The sequence below is a fragment of the Lygodium microphyllum genome, chromosome 21 (genome assembly GCF_053477565.2).
Source record: "Lygodium microphyllum isolate KBCC chromosome 21, Lygodium_microphyllum_v1.1.10, whole genome shotgun sequence".
NCBI classification, from domain to species: Eukaryota; Viridiplantae; Streptophyta; class Polypodiopsida; order Schizaeales; family Lygodiaceae; genus Lygodium; species Lygodium microphyllum.
Genome location: NC_141155.1, coordinates 12,435,395 through 12,442,850, shown reverse-complemented (window position 1 = coordinate 12,442,850; position 7,456 = coordinate 12,435,395). Strand labels below are relative to the sequence as shown.

The following is a 7,456-nucleotide window of genomic DNA, read 5'->3' as shown; positions in this document are numbered from 1 at the left end:
ACATAGCACATCATCTGGTAGTGCACTGGCCCTTCTTGGCCAAAGCTTAAGAGTACTATCAAAGGCTCTGGCATAATCTTTAATAGAAATATAAGACTCGTATCTAAACTGCATAAGCTGCCCTAAGACCTGAATCATAGGGAGCTTCTTTTCATACTCATCTAGAAATCTATCACAAGACTCCTCAAATGATTTGATCAACCCTCTTGGGAGGCTCCAGTACCATTTCCTTGCCTCTCCCTTTAGTGTACTTGGGAATACGAGCATCCGATGTATATCATCGAACCCACTTGCAATGCAAGTTAGGTCATATTCTCTTAAATGAATCATCGGATCCTTATTTGGCAACCCATAAAACACTGGGAGATCCCTATAAAGAGGAGGACATCTGGTCCTCCCTTTTGGGATCAACACTGGGTCATTAAAATCTTCATATTCATCATGATCTGGGTCTAGCCTCTTAGGATCTTTAACATCTTCCATCCCCACCCTTTTCGGTGTAGGGAGGTTAATACCCTCATTGACATCCCTTTCTGCTAACTCACTGAGTGGTCTAGGGAGTCCTATAAGTTTCAACATGTCATTTTGATCCCCTCTTAGAGGGTCTTCCATACCTTTCCCTTCAAAAGGAAAGTCCATAACGGGTTTATATAAGAGCTTTTGGTCCTTATCTAAAGCAAATTTATCATTACCACTTCTTAAAACTTGGGGACCATGCCTTTTAAGCAATGGTTTTCCCTTGACAGCTAGGGCTTCTAACATCCTTGTGATGCCTACTATGTCCTCATGGTGGCCCATTACACGGGATGTTTCAACCACAAGTATATTCCATCGTATATCAGCACTTTCTAATGGCATTATGGCTTTAGCATGATGACCTGCTGATGCCATAACTACCCTAGTTTCCAACATGCTTGTTTCATGCCCTCTAAGTTGATGGATGGTTAAACATGATTTCTCCTGGGTAGAGACCACACCAAGGTGAACCTCGGCCCATGCCATCGTATTAGAGGATGGGGTAACCACTAATTGGCTACCCTTTTCATCACGTAAATTATCTTCTGCAAAGGACTCATGCTCTACATAACTAACTAAGTCCATTAGTAAGTTTTGTATAGGGAAAGCCAAGTTTTTCCATACTTGAACAAACCCCATTTTATGGATAATTTAGGGTCCCTTGAAATCCTAGATTCAAAAACTGCCACTTGTTGGCAGCTCTCGGCAGACACACCACTGATGGGACCTAAAATGGGCCGGCACTGGCTATGGCACTAGCCGGACCTCATGCTCATGACAGACAAACACACCCTCATGGCCTCACGGACCAGGAGCGTCAATCTACTGCTAAAGGACAAACTACCCTAAAGCCTAACCTATGCATTTATAGTTTCATCATTTTGTAGTCCAACTTTTCCCTTTCTATAAACTTCTCAGAGGGAGAACCCATACACATTGGCAATAAATACCACGATCCCATACATGGAGGCAACCTCTCGGTAGAAACACCGCAGCCCCACTGCAGCTCTCCTAGATCGCAGGGATTGGCCCCTTGATGCATTGCTCAACATATAAAACAAACAAACACAAGCTCCTCTCCTTTATATTTCTCGAATCTAGGAGAAATACGATGTGTCCTTACTTAACAGTCCCTTAGGAAACTGACCCTGTATCCTACGGCAAGGGATAACCTTACACTCTCAATCATGGGCCAAAGTCCTAAGAAAACAATTACTATGCAGTCCAAGAGCTTTTCCGTTGATACCCTGAACTATGCATAGTGCATAATGTGAACAGTTTAGTGCACAAACAGAAGAAAATCAGCATTGTGCATTGTGCGAAACAATTCTTTTTATGATTTCCACGCTAGCGTTTATGTAATGAGAACGGACACCGAGCCTTACGGTCATGCTGCCTTTCCCTTTATTTTAAAACAATGTCCTATAGGCATGATGCAACACATAAATCAGATTTTAATTTATATTTTGACGCTCAACCTCCCCTCTCACCCTACCGTTTAATGTTTTGCATTCGTTGATAGGTGAAAATGTCATTTTATGTGTATTTCCTTATAAAGACAGCAATAAACATGAACAGAAACATAGAAACGAGGGTGAACTGAGGCCAACCTCATGCTTTACCTTCATTACACGCTGCAGAAACAGACATGTAATTTTTTGGAATTTTTCTTTTACCGTTTCCCAATTTTCTCCTATTTAAAACCCATTTTTTTATATTTTTCCTCTATTTTCTTCAATAAACAATGACTAAAAATTAATGTTCATTGTGGGTTGTGGCCCTTAGGTTCCTTGACAGCAACATTTCAGGTTTTTTAGGTATTATGTCTCATATTTTCCATTTATTTTGCAAAAACTCCATTTTTACCCCTTAAACGCATGTTTTTCGGGTTTTATAACATTAATTTCAGTCATATCACCTATGATATTCTGATTTTCAGATTATAAACTATTGAAACTCATAGCAAACAACATCATAATGCATATTCAGCCCATGAGAACAATGTTTCATCAATCAAATAGCATAAAAACTCATTTTTCTTCAAAATTTTTGAATTACCGCTTAGGCTTCGTGTTTCGGGATCTCGATTTTGGTGCGGGATTGCAGGTCAGGCCACATTCAATGTCCAGCATCTTCACAATCAGCAGTCTTCATGTCTTCAGCAATCCGGAAGCAATCCGGTTCCAACCGGACAAGCTTTCCTTCACCATTCTCACTACAAGGGAATGGGGCAATAGCGACGCCGATTAGCGACGGCGGATATCGGCGTCGCTATAGGCGTCGCAATTGGCGTCGCTATATGCGTCGCATTTGCGACGCAAATAGCGATGCCAATTGTGACGCCGCAGGGAAAAAAAGCGCGGCCGAAACCAGAGCGCCATTTTCATTTTGTTTTCTTCGCCTTTTGAGAGCGAGAGCGAGGGAGAGAGAGAGGGAGAGAGCCAAGGCTTTGTGAGAGAAGAGGAGGAAGAGACTTGCCGCCACCGCCGCCGCCGCCACCGTCGTTGTTTGTGAAGGAGAGGAGGAGCCCTCGTTGCAAAGAGAAGCCGCCCACGCTCGCCATATCTCATTGGTGAGTCTCCCTCTCTCTTTCTTTTACTTGTTGAAGGTTTAAATCATTCTCTTTTGTTTGTTTAGGAGAGGAAATGAAAGAGAAGGAGAGGGAGAGGGAGAGAGAGGGAGAGAAAGAGAGGGAGACGGAGAGAAAGAGAGGGAGAGTGCATTCTCTCTCTCTCTCCCTTTTGCTTGTTTAATGTTTAAATTACTTTCTTCTTTGCTTGTTTAGGAGAGGAAACGAGAGAGTAAGAGAGGGAGAGGGAGAGGGAGAGGGAGAGGGAAAGAAAGAGAAAGAGAAATAGAGGGAGAGGGAGAGGGAGGGGGAGGAAATAGGAGAGGGAGAGAAAGAGAAAGAGAGGGAGAAGGAGGGAGAGTGCATTCTCTCTCTCCCTCCCTCTCCCTTTTGCTTGTTTAATGTTTGAATCACTTTATTTTTTGCTTGTTTAGGAGAGGAAATGAGAGAGAAAGAGAGTGAGAGGGAGAGGAAGGGAAAGGAAATGAGAGAGGGATAGAAAGAGAAAGAGAGGGAGAGTGCATTGTATCTCTCCCTCTCCCTTTTGCTTGGAGGATGTTTAAATCACTTTATTTTTTGCTTGTTTAGGAAATGAGAGAGAAAGAGAGATAGAGAGGGAGAGGGAGAAAAAGAGAAAGAGAGGGAGAGGGAGAGGAAGAGGGAGAGGGAGGGGGAGGGGAAGGAAGTGAGAGAGGGAGAGAAAGAGGGAGGGGGAGGGAGAGGGAGCGAGGGAAAGGGAGAGGGAGAAAGAGGGAGGGAGAGGGAGAGGGAGGGGGAGGGAGGAAATGAGAGAGGGAGAGAAAGAGAACGAGAGGGAGAGGGTGAGGGTGAGAGAAAGAGAGGGAGAGAGGGAGAGGGAGAGAAAGAGAGGGAGAGGGAAGGGAAGGAAATTTAAGATAATATACTTATTGATAATGGTATGCAATGTGCTTTGCATACGGCCACGTACTTCATCAAAATGAACCCAAAATTATTGTTATAGAAGAAGAAACCCTTAAATTGAGTATAGGATAATTTCTCTCAGGTCTTATGACTATGAGTAGAATTGATTGAAATAAATCTTATTACTATAGTTATAAAATTTCATAGATGGCGCGCATTAATTTTAAAATGGATTACTTATACTCAAAGCCGAGATATAACAAAAAATTATCTACCGGGACAAACAAATCGTTGAGCATGATACAAGGCGAGATATAACATCGGAAAATCTCTCGACTACTATATACAATGCAAGGTTTATGGTCAACTTGCAACTTGACGTACATCTCCATAAAGCTATCCATTTAAGCCTTGTTTGCTGTAATGTAGATAAGATGGCAAACGAAGAAGGTCCTATTGTTCAAGACCGCGAGTCGTATCTTAATCAGCGTGTCCCATGTCCTTGCTCTCAATGCAAGTTGGCAATTAAACGAAAACGCCGATTGTCTATAGAACACGTACGACGATTTGGCGAGTTTCAATCTGAGATCATTGATCAGGCGATTGCAGACTTTCAGCAAACAGTAATTTGAAGTTAGCATTTTTCATGCATTGTACTCTCAAGCTAATTGAAAACCATACACAATAAGATTGGGTCTTGTTGGTAAATTTTGTATCCAGAGGGTGATGTCTCGACCCAAGGGGGAGTGCACCCTTTGCGGCCAATTAGAAGAGTTCGTGGACGTGCGATGGATGGATTGCAGGAGCCAATCGACCACTCGCAAGGCCCATCTATACCGTCAATGCCAGAGGAGACAGACAACCTTCCCGACTTGCCTACAATCTTGGAGCCTGAGATGGAGGCAATGATCGATGCATTGATTCCCATGGATGTTGAGACATCTGACCCGCTTAGAGAGGAAGCATCCATACCATTATATGATGGGTGCCGAGTATCTCGGTTGAAGACATTGCTTGCACTCTTAAGTGTGCAAGCAAAATACGGTTGGAGCGATACGAGTGTGACTGAGTTATTCAGGTACCTTCCACACAAACTTCATTGTTTTTTTTTTAAACAGTATTATTGCAAACATGGATAGATTTTTCAAGGTGCTTTATGATTTTTTCAGGTTATTGAAATATCATATATTGCCACCTGCAAACACCATGCCTGAGTCTCGTGATGATGCGCGACATGTTTTACGAAAGCTTGGCATGGACTACAATAACATCCATGCATGTATCAACGACTGCATATTGTTTCGAGATGAATACGAGACTATGGAGACATGCCCAAAGTGTGGTGCTCACAGGTATTGACAGGACTTGCAAGGGCAGACCATCCCTCAAAAAGTCCTCAGACACTTTCCGCTCATCCCCCGCATAAACCACATGTTTCGCACGTCTGCCATGGCAAGCTTGACAACGTGGCATGTGCAGAATAGGTCCACGGATGGAGTGCAACGAATATCAGCAGATTCGCGCGCATGGAGCCACATTGACTCTACCTTCCCAGGCTTTGCACGAGAGCCAAGGAATCTTTGGCTCGGTCTCGCCATGGATGGTGTGAACCCATTTGGTCTGCGCTCGACTTCTTACAGTGTGTGGCCTATAGTGCTTGTCAACTACAACATTCCTCCATGGCTTTCTACGAAGAAAGGACATCTCATCCTTAGCTTGCTCGTCCCGGGCCGCTACAAAGTAAAAAATATGGACGTGTATCTTCGTCCATTAGTCGATGAGCTTAAGATTTTGTGGGAGGAGGGGGTCACGGTGCAAGATATGAGCAGGCGCGATGGTCGGCGGTCAGCCAACATTCGAGCCATTCTCATGTGGACGATGCATGACTTTCCGGGATTGGGAGAGTGCTCAGGTGAGCAGACCTTTGTTCTCGCCGGTAATATCTATATTTTATTTCATTCAATCAAGTATTCACTAGGTCGTGGATCGCCTTGCAGGTCTCGTTACCTCAGGTTATGGATGGCAGGTTATGGATACCTAGTGGATGGCAGGTCAGGAGCCATCATCATGAATGATGAGGGGAGGAGGGTGATGGCTCGCATGAGGGAGTTGTGCCAACAAGTTTTTTGGCACAACGTCCTGGATCATTGGAGGAACATACCGGAGGGGAGCAAGGAGTACATAGTAGCATCCTTGCACGAGGAGTTCCCGGTGCCAGCCGCAGTGGATAGATTCTCTACGGGCTGGATGATGGATTGCATGCGTGCATACATGTCACATAGACGATCCGACGCACGCAAGGCAATCAAGAGTGGGGCTCCAAAGCCCGAGTGGTTAGATGCAGACGACTGGCACCGACTGAGGGAGGAGGCTACAAATTCGCCAGGACGTTGGAGTCAGCAGCGGGAGGCGGCGAGGGCACGAATCGAGGCCGGATCGGTACATCATCTTGGGAGTGGCGGCCACAGGACATATTTGGAGGACTTTGTAAGATTCTCTTTTGTTTTGCTTATTTGTTTTTTTGAGATATTCTTTGTACTGACAATCATGTTTCTAACAGTTAGCATTTTTTTTCTTTGCAGCACTCCATTACAAATCGCTATCCGCAAGGCCTTGAGACTCGATATGCAGAGAGGCACGGTCTCAGATCATTGATCGACCGATTGTATAGACGCGGCGGCCCAGTAAGTCACTCATCTTTCTTGTCCGTAGTTACCATGAGATATTTGAATGCATTATTGTATGGTGGATTGATATGTTGTTTCTTTTTCTGCAGAATCCGTTTGATGCTCCTTTACAGCGGGAAGAGCTTTCAGGGGACGACGATTTGTAGATCGCCCTTGGATCCTTAGAGCTCACATACCTTTAGTTTTTAGTCGCCCGATCTATGTAGACATTTTCTATGTATTAGTGATATTGTTTTATGATTGTACCAATCGCATATCCATCAGTTTTATGATTTCAGTATACATTCTTTTTGTTTGCAAACGCTTTGTATGAAGCAGTGCAGAAACTATTTTGCTGCCCTGCCACAAAAATTTTTTTTTCTCTGTTACCGTCGCTATTTGCGTCACAAATTTACTGCACGCGTCGCTATTGCCGTCGCTATCAGCGTCGCAAATTCTCTGTAACCGTCGCTATATGCGTCGCAAACGCATATAGCGACGGTTATAGCGACGATTCTATGGCGTCGTCAATAACGACGCTTTTTGCGACGACGGGGGAAAATTTTGTTGTTTGTATTTTCGTCGCTTTAAACGTCGCTATAAGGTCTATATCTTGTAGTGTCTTCATGTTCCTCTTGCACACAAGAACAACCCCTTAGGGGAGAGAGAGGGAGGAGAGAGAAATACTAGATTTCCATCTCTTCATTCCCACAGCCATTTCACGAGCGAAGACAGGTAATAAGACTGGCAAGAAAGGAGAAGATCGGGGGTATCACAAGTTGGATGGGTTGTTTGTAACCTGCCATCTCCATCAGGAAGATCC

At 44.2% G+C, this 7,456-nt stretch overlaps 1 long non-coding RNA gene across 1 annotated transcript; it reads left to right on the top strand.

Annotated features, from left to right (window-relative positions):
* Positions 1-6,337: 6,337 nt before the first annotated feature.
* LOC148017750 (uncharacterized) lies at positions 6,338-6,771 on the top strand. Its single transcript, XR_015687751.1, has 3 exons — positions 6,338-6,454; positions 6,550-6,651; positions 6,744-6,771. It is a non-coding gene; the product is annotated as an uncharacterized LOC148017750 (long non-coding RNA).
* The last annotated feature ends 685 nt before the right edge of the window (positions 6,772-7,456 follow it).